General features: G+C 40.9%; 1 long non-coding RNA gene across 1 annotated transcript; it reads left to right on the top strand.

Moving 5' to 3' along the window:
• The first annotated feature begins 301 nt into the window (after positions 1-301).
• On the top strand, positions 302-8,485 carry LOC128929813 (uncharacterized). The gene is made up of 5 exons (XR_013527775.1): positions 302-1,001; positions 1,555-1,689; positions 3,888-3,948; positions 7,516-7,626; positions 8,233-8,485. It is a non-coding gene; the product is annotated as an uncharacterized LOC128929813 (long non-coding RNA).
• The last annotated feature ends 12,722 nt before the right edge of the window (positions 8,486-21,207 follow it).

Below are 21,207 nucleotides of genomic sequence, written 5' to 3' on the forward strand. Positions count from 1 at the left end.
TGAAGTAATGATTAGCTCTTTCTCTTAAGGGGAAGCAAATTGTGGAGAAAATAATACAGGTCTTAGACTCAAAGAGCTGTGGTTAAAGCTGGCCACTTTACATAAGGTATGACTAGGCAAATTATATCACCTTTCTGAGCCTCTATTTCTTCATGTGTGAAATTGGAATAATAATTATTTTTTCTTAGAGATTTTATGGGGATTAAATAAGACAAAATATGTAAAAAGCTTAGCCTGGTGCCTGACATTTAACATACCTCAAAAATAAATTTGCTATTACTAATCTTTATCAAAGATGGAACCTGGTTGGTTCTCCAGGAAGATGAGTCTTTTGTCTCAGTCTCATTTTTTAGTCACTAATCAATAAGTATTGTTTTCTCTAATATTTTCCTCCTCTCAGTGAGGAAGCTTGTTCTGAAAATTAGAGTTAAAAAGTCCAACTCAGCCATCAGCTCTGTACAAATTAGTGTAACTAGGTAAAATATCTCCCACCCCTCCATCTCTCATTTAAGCTCCTTCTGCATTTTGTGGCCTTTCTTGTCCCTTCTATCTAATGAAGCAGGATGACAGACCACAGTCCTGAAAAAAACCTTGTGCGCTCACTGAACATCAAAGAGGCCAACATGGCGAGAGGGAAGTGAGCAAGGGGGAGAGAAGAAAAGAAAGATCAGAAAGGTAACATTGAGCCAGGTTAAGGAGGATCTGGTAAGATTTTACTCTGAAAGTTGTTGCTATAACAGTTTTGAAAAGACACCTGACACTCTTCCTGCTGAGCAACATCAATTTCCCTTCTAGGTTAGCAGCTTCTCTTGCTTTCTGGTTCCTGATCACAGGGAATGCAAAGTGCCCTGATGGTAGGTAGTCCTGGCTTGCAGTTCACTGGGACCCTTGCTGTGTCCACAGAAAGAGAACATCCCTTCAGGATCAGGACATCCAATCCTACAGAGCTCAGAGTTGCAGGGATGCGAGAAGAAAATCCCAGTGATTCAGTAGAAGTCATAGTAAGTGCGGCAACTTCTACTTCCATCCTTGGTTACTGAACCCATATATTCTTCCTACCTGGAGACATGTCTGACATCGCTAATTGAGTGCATATGCTGCATTCTTATAGATGGTCCCATCCTTGCAGGAAATTGTATCCACGCTCTCATTTCAGCTATGCCTTCAGTAAGCCATTTTTACCTTTTATGAGGCCCGCTCTTTGGGTTTTATTGTATGGAATAAAACCATTGGATTCTGTGATCATACCCTACCCCTGCACCTCCTTCACTGTGAAGTGGGTCCCCTGGTCAGATGCCATGTGGTATGGGAATGCATAATGCTGCCTGAGGCTCTTGGAGTAGGAAAGGCACAGGTTGAAATGTGAGAAAGGCTACTTCTCACGTGAAGGACACTTGGCTCCATTTTTTGGGTATGGTGAATAATGTTGATATGAACATTCATGTACAAGTTTTCATTTGCACATGCTTTCATTTGTCTTGGGTATATACTAGAAGTGGGGTTGCTGAGTCATATGGAAACTCTTACCTTTTGTTTTTTTGTTTTAAAAAACAGGATATTTCCATGCTACCCAGGCTGGAGTGCAGTGGCATGATCATAGCTTACTTCAGCCTCAACCTCATGGACTTGAGAAATCCTCCTAATTCAGCCTCCAGAGTAGCTGGGATCACAGGCTGCTACCACAGTCAGGTCATTTTATTATTTTTTTTGTAAAGATGATGTCTCAATATGTTGCCCAGGCTGGTCTCGAACCCAGGTGATCCTCCCGCCTTAGCCTCCCAAAGTGCTGACATTATAGGTGTGAGCCACCATTCCTGGTCTTGTTTAACCTTCTGAGGAATTGTCAGACTTTTCCAAAGTGGTTGCATCATTTTACATTCCCACTAACAACATGTGAGGTGTCCAGCTTCTCCATGACGTAGTTAATTCTTCTGCCTCCTTTAGAGTAAAATCTCTTTCCCTTTTATCAGGCCCAACCTATCCTCAGCCAGGTTATACTGAAACTTGACCCTGTTTAAAATTTGGCAGCCACAAGAGGATGTGGAGGCACTTTCTTGTAGGTGGAGGCTGTTGCTTTTTAAGAGAAGAAGAAGAAGATTGAAAAGGAAGGAGGAGGAGGAGAAAAGGAAAAACGAAAAGAAAAAAATGCTCTGGTATATGCAGTATTTTCCCACATGCAGAAACTACTGGTTCTCAATAGGGAAGCCAACTCTGCAAGCTCCTTTGTGGGTCACGAAGGAGTCTGCAGAGCCACATTTCTTGGGGCTATCCACCTAGATGTCCCCCACTTTTCAGATTCCAGGTCCTATGTTTTCCAACCAGATTTTTGACTTTAGCATAGGAAACCTACTTTGGCTGAGCATCCAAACATCTGTAGCACTCTCAGTTCTGACAATTAGATCATCAGCCTGCCACTCATCTGGGTCTGCTCTTGCACAGCCAGAGAAGAAGATTTCTTTGTAAGCTACCAAAGAGGCCCTCTGGCTCTCACACTTGATTCCCAGCTGTTTATTAACTCCTCTCAGTTTCTCATTATCCCTTGGAGGGAAGGTCAGTGCAACCTGGTAATAACCAGGCAATTCCATTATCCTTGCATTCATTGTTCTTCTACACTTTTCAAACGCCTGAGTCAGCATGCTGACACAGGCATTCCTTTTCACCTGGACTTTTTCCCGGGTCACCACCACCATTTTTAGCAGCTGAGCCTTGTGCCAGAGAATAGTCATACTCCACTCAAGACGGGATCCTTATTACCAGGCAGGCAGTGGGTGACTCAGTACCCAAACTCCACTTTGCCACCTTTTGCAGACCAATCCCACTACCAATTGTGTAGTGTGGTTCCTCTTATAAAGAGATGCCAAGATATACTTAGAAGTGCAAGAGAAAGCCAGGCATGGTGGTACACCTGTAGTCACAGTGGAGCCCAGGAGTTCAAAGCCAGACTGTGTAATAGCGAGACCTCATCTCTAAAAAGAAAAAGAAAAGAAAAGAAAAAAATTAAAAAGGAAAGAAAACTGGAGAAAAAGAGAAAGTATAAAAAGAGAATAAAAGGAAAAGAAAAAGAAAAAAGAGAATAATAGAATAAAAATAAAAATAAATGCAAGAAATTCTGTTGGGGAATCACCCCTGTGAAATCCCAAGGAGAGACGTAATAGGAAGGAGGCAGAAGGGGAAGCCTCCTCCAAACTGAATACAAGTCTGATACCTGTGGAAGGAGGGAAGGAGGAAGGAGCATGGAGGAGGAAAAGCCTGAGTCTGGGATTGCACTGAGAAAGTCTAGTCCAGGTCAACCAGAAGTCCAGAGCAAAGGCTGCTTATTATAGAGGAGTTGTGCATTGAGCCAAAATGGTGAGCCCTATTCTTCCCACCAGGTTCAATCATTTATTGGAGCTGCCCAGGAAGGGCGTGGCCTCAGTTGGAACACTGGCCAATCCCACAAGAGCTCTGCTGTGGGCTCTCTGTTGACTGTACACCTTGAGGCAGGTTCTGTCTTGAAGAGCAATCTCAGCACATACTACCCGGCTGCCACACTGGGCCAAGAAGGTCCTCCATGATCTAGCCCATGCCTTCCTTTCTGATCTCTTCTTCCATCAAATTGCCCTTTGCTTGCCATGCTCTGGCCATTGTGTCTCCTCCTGGAACATGTCAAGCACAACCCTATGCACTTGCCGTTCCTTCTACTTGCAATGTCCTACTCTTTTCAAAGCTGGAGTTTTCTTGTCATTTAGGTCTCAGCACAAACCTTATCTCCTCAGAGGAACCTTCCCTGATTCTCAAATGCAAAATAACCCTTTCCCATTCTGCTCTTTTACCTCACTTCTTTTATTGCCTTTGTAGCACCTGTCACTACCTGAAATGATTTCATTTGTTCCTCTGTCTCCCCATAGGGGCAGCTACAGGCATCTTCACAATTCAATGCTGCAACCTCAATGCCTAGAACAACACTTGGTATGTATAAGTGCTAAGTAAATATTTACTGAATGAATGAATATATCATCAAATGAATAAAAACCTTCATGGTGTCAGTCCAAGTAGAAGCTTGCTGTCTGACAGTGTTATGCTCACATAGACATTTGAGATGTGACTTTCCATTTTTACTGCCAGGAGGCCTGCAAGACGGATACAATAGTACCCAAGGATTGTATTAAGGTTCTTATTAATTCATCTGACAAGGGTTTATTGATTATCAACTAGTAGCCAAGCACTATTCCAGGTACTGAAAATACAGTAGTGAAAAAAATTCTTGCCCTTGTGAAAATGACATTAAATAACTTAAAACGTGACATACTTAGAACATTGTTTGGTGCATAAGAATAGCTCAAGAGTTTTTAGTTGTAATGATTTCTATTATCAACTCATTTAATATCGAAACTGAGCATTTCAAAGTAGCTTTTTTTAAAAAAAAAAAAAAAAGGACACCTTCCTCTATACTTAGAGAGTAAAAGAGAGAAGTCCAAATAAGTAGAGGTAGAAAAATTTTTCCATAAGGTTCTTTCTTGAGACTCTCTTTGGTCCTTTTTTGAGTGAAATCACCTGATTGGAAAACCTAATAATAGGCTTTTTCATTTACTAATTTGTGTTATGGCCAATGAGAGAAAGTTATGTTCAGAGAATGTTTCATTTTGGTTTGTTCATTTCCTCATTTCTTTTTCAAATGCTTCTGGTCTTAACTTTCTCCCTCCTTGAAAGCACTGGGGCTGGGGCACGGGAAAAGCCTTACATAAAGAAAATGCAAAGAAAAGATAGATTTAAAGAATACACAGGGCTGGGCACAGTGACTCATGCCTGTAATCCCAGCACTTTGGGAGGCTGAGGCGGGCAGATCATGAGGTCAAGACATGGAGACCAGCCTGGCTAACATGGTGAAACCCTGTCTCTACTAAAAATACAAAAATTAGCTGGGTGTGATGGCATGTGCCTGTGGTCCCAGCTACTTGGGAGGCTGAGGCGGAAGAATCACTTGAACCCAGGAGGCGGAGGTTGCAGAGCAAGACTCCATCTAAAAATAAAAAAGAATACACAGAACAGAAGCTGCAGACAAGAGAATGGTTAGTTTCAGAAGGCCCTAGCACACTGTGAAAAGCAGAACCAGGAGTTGGATTAGAGGCTGCAGCAGCTCTGGGACCTCAGCAGCAGATGTTCTTAAACTTCGCTACTCTCCTCATTCATTCCCCAGATCTCCAAGTTCTGCTTTTCCCTGCACACTTTATTTCTTCTCTCCCAGTTGGCTTGCCTTCCTTGCCCTCTCCTTGTCGTTTTTTTGTCATTGTTTTTGGCTTCACAGCTTCTGCTTAGTCACAGTTCCTGTTCCCAGCATGCTCATGACCCTTCATGGCCTCAATGCTACTGCACAGCCTCATTTAACATCACTGTTTCCCCATTCATCTGCCACAAAGGGGAAGCCTGGTTTGTCCAGCTCCTCTTTCTCTGGCCACAAGATGCCACAGACCAATGGGGAGCCTATGGGTTAGCTGCATTTGAGTCAGGTAGCTATTTCTGGTCCAATCAGTTGCAATTAGGTCAGACAAACCTGTAACTTGCATCAGACTCACTTAGGGGCCTTCTTAAGGCAATGATTGCTGGGGACATCCCCATATTCAGTAGGTGTGGGGTGGGACTCAAGAATTCACATTTCTGACAAGCTGCAACATGATGCTAATCCAGACATTTTGCAAACTACTGCATCACTTAGGGGCCTTCTTAAGGCAGTGATTGCTGGGGACATCCCCATATTCAGTAGGTGTGGGGTGGGACTCAAGAATTCACATTTTTGACAAGCTGCAACGTGATGCTAATCCAGACATTTTGCAAACTACTGCGTTCACAAAATAAGCCACTAGTTCTACCCCTTACTACCTGTGCTGGGTGGGGCATTTTTCTCTTAGCAATGCTAGTGGCATGACAGGCATTGTGATGGACAACTCCAGTACAGCCTATCATTATTCTCCTCCATACTTACCATTTGTTTATCTTCCTGATGTTCCTGGACAGTGAAGTTTGGAGAGAAGGGTGAGAAGTAGCCAGAATGGCACCAAGAGAAATTTAGAGCAAGTGAAAGATGCTTTATGTGCCTTTGGAAAGAGAGAGGAAGAAATAACACAAGAAATCACAGTCATGAGTCTCTTTTAGAGCCTCGCTATCACAATGTTTGAAGTCAAATAAAATGAGGAAAAAAAATGATTCCCAACTTTTTCACAAACGAGAGCTCAATTGTAGAGAGGAGATATATATGAATTTGTGTGTGTGTGTGTATAAATGTATATATTTCAGATGTTTTCAATAGCAGTTTTACTTTTAGCATTCATTTTTTTTTAGAAAATGAAATGTCAAGATGCTGCCGGGAGGAAGTGCATTAGCAAAGGAAACTGCATATTAAATCACCTCAGTAGCACCTGTAGAGATTCGAAGGCACAAACATACATCACCTTTTCAGACCTCAGCTAGTGTTTAATATATGAGTGAACTCCCAATCCTTGTAATTACTCTGTGGTTTCCCAGGGGTCTGTGACCAAAACTTAGGGGATCAGTGAGGAAGTAACTTCTTTCCAGGAAGACTTACCTCTTCTTGGAGCAGTCTTGCCTAGTATAAAAGAAGGAGTCCTGGAGTTAGAGTTAAAGATTGGACTTCGAGTCCTGGAATTTATTTAGGGGACTTTAGGTTTAGTCACAAAGCTTCTCTAAGCCTGAGTTTCTGCTTCTTGCCTACTTCATAACAGTGCTTTGTTGAAATTAAGTAGGCAGGTATAAGAAGGAAAATAAACACTAGATGAGATTAGTATGGTATTACTTTGCTTCTAAGACAAATTCCCATCCTAGTTTATGGTTTCTGAAATCTAGACATATATTTTGAGCTATGAATGCCTATAATGTGGTAATATTTCCTCTTCCCTAAAAAAAAAAGAAAAAGGAGTTTTTTAAGCAGAGGTATATATTTTAGCAAACGATCTTGGAATAAAGGAACAATGCCTTTACATATTACTCTAATTGATAAATAATACAGGAATTCATTTTCTCTTTCTTTTCCAATCTCACCTATAAATATATCACCCTACATGGTAAAAAGGACTTTGCAGATATGATTCAGTTAAGGTCCTTGAGATGGGGAGATTACTTGGATTATCCTGAAGGTCTCAATGTAATTACAAGGGTCCTTATAAGCAGGAGAACCCCTCCTGGCTGTGGTCAGCAAGATGCAGCAATGTGGTCAGAAAGCATGGAACAATGGTCAGAAACATGCAACATTGTTGGTTTTGCACATGGAGGAAGGAAGCCAAGAGCCAAAGAATGTGGGTGGCCATCACAAGCTGGGCAAGGCAAAGGAACATTTTCCTCTGGAGCCCCCAGAAAGGAACACAACCTTGCTAACACTTTGATTTTAGCTTGATAAGCCTCAGATTGGACTTCCGACCTATGAAACTGTAAGATAATACATTTGTATTCTTTAAGCAACTAAATTTGTTATTATTTGTTATAGCGAAACTAATCCAAGTATTTCAGTTCCACCATCATTATTAGGTGCAGGCTGGAACTCAGAGGCAAAACGGTCAGCAGATGTGGCCTCCATCCTCTTGGCATCCTTTTGCAAGTCAGACAATGTGCTTTGGCTGGGACACAGCTGGACCACAGGTGATAAGAGGAGGGACTCTACCCCTCAACCTCTCACCACTCTCCCTTTTTGCCAGGAAAGTGGGAGTCTGGTCTTGCATGGGGTAGGAGTGGTGATAACCATCTGGGGCTCAGGCACAGATAATCTGAGTTCAGATACAAGTGCTAATCGGAATTTTGAGATGCTAACTGCCCTGCCTTGGAGATGTTGGGAGAGTTTCTGAAACACCATGGGGGCCTCAGGCCTCCCACTGAGAGATAGGCAAACTCGGGTCCCAGCAAATTCCCGACCTAGAACCCTAAGTTTTTGGAGTCATTTCCCAGACAATCTTTATAGTTCTCTAGTTACATGTGTGATGTCTTTATGCATGTAAAGCATAGCAAGGTGCAGTTAATTCTCTAACTTCAGCATCCATCAGTCAACAGGAGGTCTGGTTAGAATGTAGATTGCTGGTCCCCATGCTGGGAATTTCTAATTCAGTAGATTTGAGGTGCAGGTTGAGAATTTGCTTTTTTTTTTTTTTTAAAGACATAGTCTCACTTTGTTACAGAGGCTAAAGTACAGTGGCACAATCATAGCTCACTGTGCAGCCTTATGCACGACTAATTTTTAAAATTTTTTTACAGAGATGGAGAGTCTCACTCTATTGCCCAGGCTGGTCTTGAACTCCTGGCCTCAAGCAATCCTCCTGCCTTGGCCTCCCAAAGCACCAGAATTACAGGTGGGAGCCACTGCCCAGCCCAGTAATTTGCATTTCCATCAGTTTCCCAGGTAGTGCTGATGCTGCTGGTCTGGGGACCACCATTTGGGCACCGTGGGAATAGTGGATAAGAGTTTAGGATTCAAGCCATCCTTGCTTGCTCCTTCCAGGTTGAATGATCTCAGGCAACTTACTTAAATTTTGAAATTCTTAATTTTCTTCATCTATCAGAGTAAATAAAACCCACTTCCTAGGATTGTGATGAGGTTTAAGTATGATGATCTATGTGAAGGACTTATCACATGGTAAGACCGTAATAGATAGTTTCTATTATAATGTGTTATAATGACAGGTTCCTAAGCAGCATATAAGGCACCAGAGGCACACCCATGGATAAGCCAACGGGGATGAAAAATGTGCATTCACAAACTGCTCACCTCACAACAGTGAGAGCTTGCTCCAAGTCTCCTGCCCATGGAATATCATTTGACTTTGTAACTCAAAGGACTCCCAGAGGAAAGAGTCTGAATATAATGCTTTACCCACAAAACGGAATGAAGAGGAAGCAGAAAACTTTCAAATATTTTGTGAAAATTTGTCAAACAATAGAAAGAGGAAACTCATTTGGGTGTGATGCAAGGGCTATAGAAATGAATAGACATAAACTGGGCCAGGAGCAAATTAATTTGGAAATAATTTCAGAGAAGAAAAAGGAACTATGCCATGCTCTTTCCTCTGGGACATCTGACAAGAAAGTAAGAATTTGAGTTGCTTCTCCTCGTTTTGGGATAATTGATATTATCATTATGTGAAAAAAAAAGTCACTGTGGAAGAACTCCATTTTCTTTCCACTATGAGGAATTCATTCTCTGTGTCACAGCAACAGCAGAACAGGATAAGTTACTGGGAAACTAGGACAGTCTTGTGATTTCCCCCATGGAAAAGTGTCTCTTTCCTGGTGACAATTGGCCATATCAATGGACAAGACAATAACCTGGTGGAACAAAACTCTTCTGTAATAAACAGTGAATTTATTATAACATAAAATTTATATACTAGGGTAGCATTAGAACTTTAATTATACCTTTTATTCAAAAATTTTTTTTAAATGAAGAACTGGGCCAGGTGCAATGACTCCTTCCTATCATCTCAGCACTTTGGGAGGCCAAGGCAAGTGGATCACCTGAGGTCAGGAGTTCGAGACCAGCCTGGACAACAAGGTAAAACCCTGTCTCTATTAAAAATACAAAATACAGGCGGGCGCAGTGGCTCAAGCCTGTAATCCCAGCACTTTGGGAGGCTGAGGCGGGCGGATCACGAGGTCAAGAGATTGAGACCATCCTGGTCAACATGGTGAAACCCCGTCTCTACTAAAAATACAAAAAAAAAAAAAAATTAGCTGGGCATGGTGGCGCGTGCCTGTAATCCCAGCTACTCAGGAGGCTGAGGCAGGAGAGTTGCCTGAACCCGGGAGGCGGAGGTTGCGGTGAGCCGAGATTGTGCCATTGCACTCCAGCCTGGGTAACAAGAGCGAAACTCTGTCTCAAAAAAAAAAAAAAAATACAAAATACAAAAATAAGTCAAACATAGTGGCACGTGCCTGTAGTCCCAGCTACTCTGGAGGCAGAGGCATGAGAATCCTTGAACCTGGGAGGTGGAGGTCACAGTGAACTGAGATCGCACCACTGCACTCCAGCCTGGGTGTGTCTCAATAAATAAATAAATAACTGGTTAAGAGAAAAGGTAGGCCAGGTGTGATGGCTCACACCTGTAATTCCAACACTTTGGGATGCCAGGGCGGGTGGATCACCTGAGGTCAGGAGTTCGAGACCAGCCTGGCCAACATAGTGAAAACCTGTCTCTACTGAATATATAAAAAATTAGGGCACGGTAGCACATGCCTGTAATCTCAGCTGCTAGGGAAGCTGAGGCAGGAGAATTGCTTGAGCCCGGGAGGTGGAGGTTGTAGTGAGCTGAGATCGTGTCACTGCACTCCAACCTGGGCAACAAGAGCAAGACTGTCTCAAAAAAAAAAAAAGAGAGAATAGGTAGAAAAGTTTACTGAATTTATTTAGTAGTTTAAATCCCAGTAATCTGAGAGTCAACAGACTGAACTCAAGCCTGGGGTCAGGAAGCCCAGCCTCTCATCCCAGCATACTCTCTCTTGGTTGTGTGATCTGGAACCATCTTTAGATGTCAGTTCTTTATCAGTGTAAGAAGGGATTGAGTAGATAACTACATTTCTAAAATTTTCACTGTCAAGTATCCTTTTATAAAAATTATTTTTGGGCCAACAGACTTCACATTGTGAATAACTGTATAACACAATTTAATTAAGTATCTTTGCTTGCAAGGAATAAAGACACATTAATAAAAATGACTATAGTATTAATAAGAGTTCTCATTTATTGAGTGCTTACTATGTGCTGAGCACTTAGATTTCATGTGGTTCTTTCAACAACCCTGTGAAGGAAGTTCTAGCATGATGCCAGGTGGACAGATTAAAGGAGCTGGGCTCAGAGAGTTTAAACAACTTGCCCAAGTCAGAAGGCTAGTAGATGGTAAGGTAAACTGGAGTTTGATGTGGGTCTTGAACCTCTGCAGCCTGGTGGTGGCACCTCCCACAATGGTGGTGGCATATTGCAATGCTCCAATGGCTCAAGGTTGGATCTGTAAATTACCAGGAATTCAGGCAATTTTAGGGACTGTCCACCCAGACATCACTCACAGAATCTCTCCTCCATGGCTCTGTGTTCTCCTCTCACTGCCTCTTCCTCTGTTCCTTCATGGTTACTTCTGCTCCCTCATCACGACAATTTGCCTGCTACTTACCTAACCCCTATGACCGAAAATTTAGGTGTCACAGTCATTTGCCCTAGTCTCTGTTTCACCGCTTAAATCTAAAGAGCAGGAATTTGATTGATCTAGGGCACATTTTATATAAGGCAATGTGGCAGGTTGTCAGGCCTGGGGCCCGGGATGTACCCAAAACAGTACGAAATAAAGCAGGGTGGTCTGTGGATGGACCAATATCCTTTAACAATTAATTAATAATAACCTGTATTCCAGGAGTTCCAGGCCAGCCTGGCCAATGTGGTGAGACCTCATCTATACAAAAAAAAAAAAAATGTTTTTTAATTCGCTGTGTGTGGTGGCATGGGCCGGTAGTCCCAGCTACTCTGAAGGCTGAGGCAAGAGAATCTCTTGAGCCCAGAAGACAGAGGCTGCAGTGAGCCGAGGTTGTGCTAGTGTACTCCAGCCTGAGCAACACAGCCAGATGTCAATAATAATAACAATAGATACTACTTATTTTTGCTTATGAAGTTAGAGGCTTTTTACCAGGATGTTCTTTTTATAGCAACAACCCAGTGAGGTAGAAACTATATCGGTCCCTTTACACATAAGTAATTTACCTAAACTAGTAAACGGCAGAACTCAGGACTCAGATCTAACTTTTTAGGTAACAGCTTCGTTGATAAATAACTGGGCCAAGTGTGATGGCTCGTGCCTGTGATTACAGCACTTTGGGAGGCTGAGGCAGGAGAAAGGTTTGATTCCAGAAGTTCCAGACAAGCGAGCCTGGGCTACAATTAAAAAATCTGCTAGGTGTGGTGGTGAACACCTGTAGTCCCTGCTACTGAATTGGGGCCTGAGGCTGGATGATCACAGGAGCCAGGAAGGTTGAGGACACAGTGAGTTGTGATCAAGCCATTGTACTCCAGCCTGGGTGATTGAGTTAGACCCTGTCTGAAAAAACAAAAATATGCTATACAATTCACCTATTTAAAGTATATAATTCAATGATTTTTTTGAAGAATTACGGAGTTTACAATCATCCTCAAAATCCATGTCAGAACAACTTCATCACTTCAACAAGAAATCCCATCCTCATTAGCCATTTTCCTCATTTCCTCTCAGTACCCTCTCCACAAACCAGCCCTAAGCAATTACTAATCTGCTTTCTGTCTCTATAGATTTGTCTATTCTGGACATTCCATATAAATGGAATCACAGAATGAATGACCTTTTGTGACCAGCTTCTTTCACTTAGCATAATATTTTTATAGCTCATCCACATTATAGCATATATCCATAGTTCACGTTTTATGGCTGAATACCATTGTATGGATACTCCCTATTTTGTTTATTCATCAGTTAGTGGACATTTAGGTTCTTTCCACTTTTTACCTATTATGAATAATGCTGCTATGAGCATTTGTGTACAAGCTTTTGTGTGGATGTATGTTTTCATTTCTCTTGGGTAGACAGATATCTAGGAGAGGGAAAATCTAGGCACTTTGAGTCCTGTGTACTTACGGGCATGGTAAGCTTCTTGAAGTCTGGCCTGTCTAGGACACAAATAATTACTAGTTAGTGCTGTCTGTATCTTTTTGTTTTGAGACAGTATCTCATTCTGTCACCCAGACAGGAGCACAGTTGTGCAATCGCGGCTCACTGCGAGACCTAACGGGCTCAAGCCATCCTCCCACTTCAGCCTCCCCAGTATCGGGAACTATAGGCATGTGCCACTGTGCCTGGCTAAGTTCTGCATTTTCTGTAGGGATGGCATTTCACCATGTTGTCCAGGCTGGTCTCAAACTCCTAGGCTCAAGTAGTCTGCCTCAGACTCCCAAAGTGCTGGGATTGTAGGTATGAGCCACCGCATTCAACTGGCTATATCATAATAAAAATTTCTAAGTGAATAAATTTTGCTTAATATATATAGTTGAATATTAAACAACGAGGGCCACCTAGTTTGTTTATATTATTTTAAGGATCTTCATTATCACTTTAGAGACTCAGAGATATATTTACTACAGGTCTATACAATAAATAAATAAACATGTATGTATATTAAGTATCTACTATGTGCCAGGCATTGTGGTAGGAATCCAAGAACCAACAGAATAAAAGGGCATGGTGTTGGAAATTATTCGGAAATCCACCTGTGCATTCTAAATTCTACCCAGATCTCTTTACTATTGTGTGCTTTATGTATGCCAATATTTCCTAAATATACTTCTCTAGAAGAGTATACCATCCTATGAGCAAAAAGTCTTTTATACTTCCTGAATAGGCTTCTTCCTTATGGAGTAAAGACAAAAGTCCATGATATATGTTTCCCTCAAGATAGACTCGTAAGACAAACTCTACTGTTTCCTTATTTCTCCAAGAATTTTTCTTTCTTTTTTCTTTTTTTTTGAGACAGAGTCGTGTTCTGTCACCCAGGCTAGAGTAGTGGTGTGATCTTGGCTCACTGCAACCTCTGCCTGCGGGGTTGAAGTCTCTTGCCTCACCTCTCCAGTAGCTGGGATTACAGGCATCCACCACCATGCCAGGCTAATTTTTTGTATTTTCAGTAGAGATGAGGTTTCACCATGTTGGCCAGGCTGGTCTCAAACTTCTGGCCTCAAGTGATCCACTTGCCTTGGCCTTCCAAATTGCTGGGATTACAGGCTTGAGCAACTGCACCTGGCCTCTATTGCATTTTAAATGAGACAGTGACACAAAATATGACTCATAATACCATAATTAGTTTACTCCTTAAGAGTTATTCCATGAAACACATGAAAAGTGTTTTTCCTCTTCCTTTACCTTGTAGTATGAATTAACATGTCACCAAGTGCCACTCTTTTGCTTCAAAACATCATTCTAAAATAGGTTAACATTATAAGAAGTCTTTTTTTTTTCCTTTTCTTTTTAACATTGGTGCCTCTTCCCTTGTGATATGCTCTGAAAATAATTTAAGTGGAAGAGAAATAAAGGCCAATTTAATCTAAGAACCTAGTTTCTAATACTGATTTGGGGTCAGAATGTACACATTCTTCCTTTAAAAAGAAGTAAGGACATCAAACGTAATACAGAGATTTTCTATTTTCTTAGTTTGGTGCGAAAGCAACTGTGGTTTTTGTCATTGAAAGTAATGGTGAAATCTGCAATTATTTTGCACCAACCTAATAATGGCAACTTCTCACCAAGTGAAAATTTCCAAAATCAAATGGACTTAAAATCAGATGGACGTTTTTGTTTGTTTGTTTTTTGAGTCAGACTTACTCTGTCAGCCAGGCCGAAGTACAGTGGCTCTATCTTGGCTCACTACAACCTCTGCCTCCTGGGTTCAAGCAATTATCCTGCCTCAGCCTCCTGAGTGGCTGGGATTACAGATGTCTGCCACCATGCCCGGCTAGTGTTTGTCATTTTTGTAGAGACAGCATTTCACCATGTTGGCCAGGCTTGTCACGAACTCCTGACCTCAAGTGATTGGCTCACCTCAGCTTCCCAAAGTGCTGGGATTACAGGCATGAGCCACTGCACCAGGCCCATTATGCTTTTTCTGAAGGCCAAATGTGTATTCAACTATGCACAAGTTAAAAATCATTAACAAATCCCACCCTTCCTCCCTTGTTTTTTGGGAACAAAGCCTTGTTCTTCTGCCCAGGCTAGAGTGCAGTGGAATAATCATGGCTCACTGCAGCCTCAACCTCCCAAGTAGGTGGGACTACAGGTTTGTGCCACCACACTGGCTAATATTTTTATTTTGTAGAGAGAGAGTCGCATATGTTGCCTAGGTTGGTCTTGAATTCCTGGGCTCAAGTTCATCTTGGTCTCTCAAAGCGCTGGGACAGACTCCTTTTTCGGAAAGACAAAATCCATTTCTGTATTACAACATGGAAATTTTTTTATTAAGCCTTATAACAGTGTTTTCTCATTCAGGTACTAAGTCTATGGATCATTAAAAACCTTTCCCAGGAGAAAGAGAAGATGAAGCCTGTAATATACTTCCTTTGTGGAGATGGAGTCTCTTTGTTGTTGCCCAGGCCGGAGTTCCTTGATGCAATCTGGGCTCATTGCAACCTTCAGCTCCTGGATTCAAGGATTCTTCTGCCTCAGCCTCCTAAGTAGCTGGGACCACAGGCATGTGCCACCTCACCCAGCTCATTTTTGCACTTTTAGTAGAGATGGGATTTTGCCATGTTGTCCAGGCTGGTCTCAAACTCCTGACTTCAAATGATCCTCCTGCCTTGGCCTCCCAAAGTGCTGGGATTACAGGCGTGAGCCACCATGCCTACCCTTCCACTTCCCTTTTCTTATGCCTAATTCTTTCTGCTTTTCTGATTGATTTGAAAAGACCCTAAGAAGGACATACTGCAACAAATACAATTACTCCTAACTTGGAAACTGTTGACACAAAACTTGCCTAGTAACTTGTTCTACATTTTACTCAAAAAGCTAAGTGTAGATTTTTCAATCATTTATTGAAACACCACTATCACCTTCAGAGGTAAAAAATAATTACTTCTCCAGTACAATTGTGAAACTATCACAAAAATGGGCATAGACATCTCTATGAATATGGTGTGATTTTAGATAATTTTTTGAATAAGATAGGTAAGTGTAAACATACATATAATTTTTAGATTAAATAGGCATGCATTTTATTTTTTTTTGAGACAGAGTCTTGCTCTGTCGCCCAGGCTGGAGTGCAGTGGCACGATCTCGGCTCACTGCGGCCTCTGCCTCCTGGGTTCACAGAATTCTCATGCCTCAGTCTCCCTGGTACCTGAAACTATAGGCGCACACCACCACACATTTTTTGAGAGTTTCAGATACCATGAGATTTCACTTCAAAATACTTCAGTATACATCTCTTAAGGACAAGGACATTTTCATACATAACCACAATGCCATTTTCACACCTAAGAAAATTTACAATTTTTATAATATTCAAATTTTTACAGTTGCTCAAAAATATCTTCTCTAGATTCATTTCAAAATTTCTTTCAATCCAAAATTCAATCAAGGGTCACATGTTGCATTTAGCTGTAAAGTTTGTTTCAGTCTCTCTTTTTTAAATTTAATTTTTTAATTTGTAATTGACATGTAATAATTGTCCATATTTATGGGATAAAATGTGATGTTTCAATGCATGTATACATAGTATAATGATCCAATCAGGGTAATTACCATATGCCTCACTTTAAGCATTTGCATCTAGATAATCCTCCTGCCATATTTTTTTAAATGACACTGATTTATTTGAAGAATCCAGGCCAATGGTCTTGTGGAATGTCCTGCATTCTGAGTTTGATTGGTTCCTCATGAATATTTTTGTCAAGAACATTTTACATGTGATGTTGTGTGCTTCTTATAGAATCATATATGTATGTAAATAGTGTCTAGTTGTCCAAGTATTGCTGGTAATAAATTACATGGATGAATCATGTTGGTGATTCCCATTATTTCTTCACTGTAAAGGTCATTTTTCACTTCACAATTAGTGTGTAATATATAGAGTGATTTTTAGGACTACATGATGATCTTATTCCTCATCAACATTTTCCCCAGAGTGTTTGGCATCTATTGATAATCTGCCTAAATAAATTATTATTTTTTTGAGACAGGGTCTCACTCTATTGCCCAGGCTGGAGTGTAGTGGCATGATCACAGCTCACTGCAGCCTCGACCTCACTGGGCTCAGGCGATCCTCCCACACCTGCCTCCCCAGTAGTAGGGCTTACAAGTACTTGCCACCACAACCAGCTAATTTTTGTATTTTTTGCAGAGATGGAGTTTTGCCATGTTGCTCAAGCTGGTCTTGAATTCCTGGGCTCAGGTGATCTGCCTACCTTGGCCTCTCAAAGCGCTAGGATTATAGGCTTGAGGTACTATGCCTGGCCCTATCTAAATAAATTATTATACTGGAAACTGCAAAATCATGATTTTTTTATTATTATCATTTCTTCTACATGTATTAGCTGAATTATTCTGTAAAAAAGAGCTTTATGTATTTTGATACACAGAAACTTTTCATTTCAGTTTAACCGCTAGGATAAGACAAAAAAGCCTTTTCCAAGATTCCTTCAAGTCCCCAGATCTAGCTTGTCTACCAAAGCAATTTAGGATGACAGTCTTGCAGATGGGAGGCAGGAGATGGGGGTAGTTAATAATAGACCCCTGGCTCTGCATGTTTTACAGCAAAATAATGAATAAGAAAGTAATACTTCTCTTTGCTTGCTTATGTGTTTCTAGACAGTACTAGCAGCAATCATCAGAGATGGTATAGCAGCCACTTCCATATGGCATAAAGTACTAGGAACTCCTTAACTTTTGCATTATTTTACAGTTATCATGCTATCTTCCAATTTTAAATTATTGACCGTTTGTCCATGTTCCCTCCACTCACAAGGTGACTGATCAGCAGTCTCTTCTGCACTCCAGGGATAGGACAACAAAAGTAGGCCCTCTTGCTCTCTGTGTCTTCTCTCACTCTCACAGGATATCTAGAGCCTGGATTCAGAAAACATCTTTACTTTTTTGGCTCCATACCAAATTGTCCTCTCTCCTCTCTCCTGCCCTTGTTCGAACAGCACCTCCACTTTTTCCATGTCAAGTAGCGCTGATTAAGTGTCTGCAGGTCTTTTCTTCTGGTCATTATTGTAAGTTTCAACTAGCCAGTAAATGCTGAATGCCTACTCTGTATCCAGAGCTGAACTACATGCTACAAAGGGTCCTATATTTATAGGACTTAGTCCCTATCTTCAAAGAGGTTATCTGAATGGAGAGACAAGGATAATCTAGTCTTATGGAGGTATCTTTGAATGATTTTTAGAGGACTGGTACGAGCAACTCTAAGAACTGGTGCAGAAATTTGGAGTATCTATGTTGTGCTGGGGCAAATGTCCATGGAGTTTATGAATTTTGACGAGGGCTGTGACGCTATCCCTCCACCATAAACCATTAACAATGACCAAGAGAGGCTAGTTGGACTAACTATACAGTAGTGATTTCTCTTTGTTGATGTTTTCCATGGTCAATCGTAGTCCACATACTAGATAATACAGTGTCAATGCCAAAATATAGATTGAATTCTATGATTGGGTGTTGGACATTCTATCTTGCCATTTAAGAGTGACTTAGAGTTATCAATGAAAGCACTCAAGGCTCATTGTGACATTCAAAGTGATTCTGCTTTTTAAAAAATGTTTTATGGGTACATATGTGTATATATTTTGGGGTACATATTTTGATACAGACATGCAATGTGAAATAAGCACATCATGGAGAATGGGGTAGTCATCCTCTCAAACATTTCCTCTTTGAGTTACAAACAACAGTTATACTCCACAGGCAACTGAGGTCTTATGCCTAAGGGAAAATTGGGAATAGTGTTGCTTGAATAATCCGAAGTACTGTATCAGGACACATCAACATTATCTCCATTCCTGTTGATAATGTTCTCTTACTTTAGTATAACTAGGGTGATTTTGTGAAGCCCTTTCGTGTCCTATTACCCAATGAAACAGTGAGACCGGCAAAAGAAGGATTGTTAGTATCACTTTATCAAACAAAAGAAAACAGGATATAAAGGGCGAAGCTGAGCATCAAAACCACTTTCTCTGATCCTTCCTTTCTCCAGCTTATCTTGCTCTCTTAACCAGGGCAGCATTTGAGGTGGGCTTCTAGGCAGATGAATTCAGTTAGAGTTTTCAGCTGTGTACTGCTGATGAAACCTGCTTCTATTTGTAGGTTTTCCCTGGGGGTAGGCTTGTGTGCTAGTTTTGGACTTTCTTCAGACTTCTGATCAGTCTATGATACTGTACTGACCTTGTAAAGTCCTCCTAGTTCCCTCCATGAATATTTCAAGGGCAAAGTCATGAACTGCCATTTTCATGGGTGGGTCATCATCTCAAAATGTGATCTGGGGATTTAGATTCTTAGTTTTCTAGATCACTGCTGTATAATATGATATGATATGAGCTACATATAATATGCAATCTTAAATTTCCTGGTAACTATATTAAAAAAGGAAAAAGCAGGCAAAATCAATCCTAATAATCGATTTAACAGAAATATCCAAAATATTACCATTTCAACATGTAATCAATACTCAAATTAAGATATTTTGCATTTTTGTACTAAGTCTTTGAAATTCAATGTGTGTATAACGTCTATTTCACATCTCAGAACTAGCCACATCTTACGTGGCTAAATGGCTTGTAGTCACTGTACTGGAAAACAAAGGTATAGAAAATTCTTCTGGAAAAAAATATAGTGAAGAGAAAGCAGCTCCTTTCCCTCTACTGATAATGGAGAATGAGGCAGTGACCCTTTTATTTTGACATTAATCATTATAATTTATCAGTCATACATCATTGTAGAGAACTTCTTCAAATTGTAGCAAAATTAACAAAATTTCTTTCTAGCGACCCAGCAGCTTCCAGACCTTACAAAATTACTTTCTAGTCACCTAGCAGCTTCCAGACCTCACCACATGTTGAAAAGGACTATCCATACACAAAGGCAAAGAAAACAGGCTATGATACAGATGGGCTACAAGGTGTTCATGCTTGTAGCATGAAAAAGTATGGTCATGTAGCTTGCCATATGCCTGACACACCTTCCATTAAAACATTTTTCAACAAACATTTTTTGTTTGTTTTTTTTTTTTACACATCTACTAAAATGTGCAGAAAGAAGACTAAGTCCTTCTGGGTCAGGGGAGGTAGAGAGCAGAAGCATGAAGACGACACAGATGCTGCCTTCAGTGAAATTTGTGTTCTCTGAGGGAAGACAGTGGAAAAGACAGGTAGGAGATAAATGTCCCATTATATAATGAAGATGAAAATTGTCCAACTGGATCATCAGAAAACCCCTTTTAAAATTCCATTGTTTCTGAGTTAGAAGCACATGAAATAATTACCCTTCACTACCAGTTACATAGGCATAGATTGATTTGTTGAATTTGCTTGAAAAGTAGAGCCAAAGATCCTTTGAAAATGGAAGAGGTTTTCATGGGGGAAGAGATGAGAGTAGGGCAAATGAGAAACATCTCCTTTATATGGCAGATGGGGGAGTTTCTTGATGATGCGGAGAGGCAGCTAAAAGTATTAGGCACTAGACTCCAGCACCCAATGACCAGGAGAAGGGAAGGAAGGAGTGAATATAGTAAACACACACTTTGTCTATTTCAAGAGCTTGCCCGTTCCTGGACTGGTATTAAATGCTTATCTGAGCAGGTAAATACAGTGCATATGTTTACATTGGGTAGGTAGTGGAGAGTAGTAGTTTAAGTCCAGGGTTCAAGAGTCAGCTATTTGTGTGACTTTGGAGGAAGTAATTTAACTGATTCCTGGTCTCCCCCAATCCCCCGCGTTTTTCATAAATAAAATATGGCTTGTTAATAGGATTTAATGAGGTGCTATACAGAAAGAGTTCAGAGCAATGCCTGGCACATGGCATTCACCCTATAAATTTTAATAATTACGACTAATTTTGGCATTATTATGTCTAATAATTATTAGATATGATGCTCCTCTAATTTGTTAAAGTTTCATAAGGCTCGACTCTATCTTAAGGAATACTGCTTAAAAAGTAGACAAATTCTAATGAGAATCTCCTTAAGATGGCAAAACTGATGAAAATGACTTGCTCAATGGCTCAGAGGCTGCTCCTTAAAATGGGGAGAGAGGCTATTTAAGGCAATGGCGATGGATTTCCCCAAAGACAAGGGTTTCATACACTCAGAGTCTGGAGCCAGAATCCAGGCTGTACCGCTTAACTCGAGGGGTCACTTGGGAAGTTACCTGATTTCTCTGAGCCCTGGATTGTGCACCTGCGAAACAGGTATGATAAATATACCTACAGTTGGTGAAACTCAATAGCATGACGCATGAAAACTGCATGGATCTGGGCTCAGTAAAATCAGCCTCTCCATTGAATATTATCATTATTATTACCGTATAACAGATCTTTAGGCGGCGTCAGGAAGTGCCTGTCTGGGATGCTATGGTGCGCCTGGCACCCAGTAAACACTCAGGAAACGTTTGGGGAATGAATATACGTCATTTGAGGCAAGAGAGGGCAGTCGGCTGACTGCTTCTGGGCTTAGCTCTTCCCCAAC

This window comes from Callithrix jacchus, chromosome 15, assembly GCF_049354715.1.
Source record: "Callithrix jacchus isolate 240 chromosome 15, calJac240_pri, whole genome shotgun sequence".
Lineage (NCBI taxonomy): Eukaryota > Metazoa > Chordata > Mammalia > Primates > Cebidae > Callithrix > Callithrix jacchus.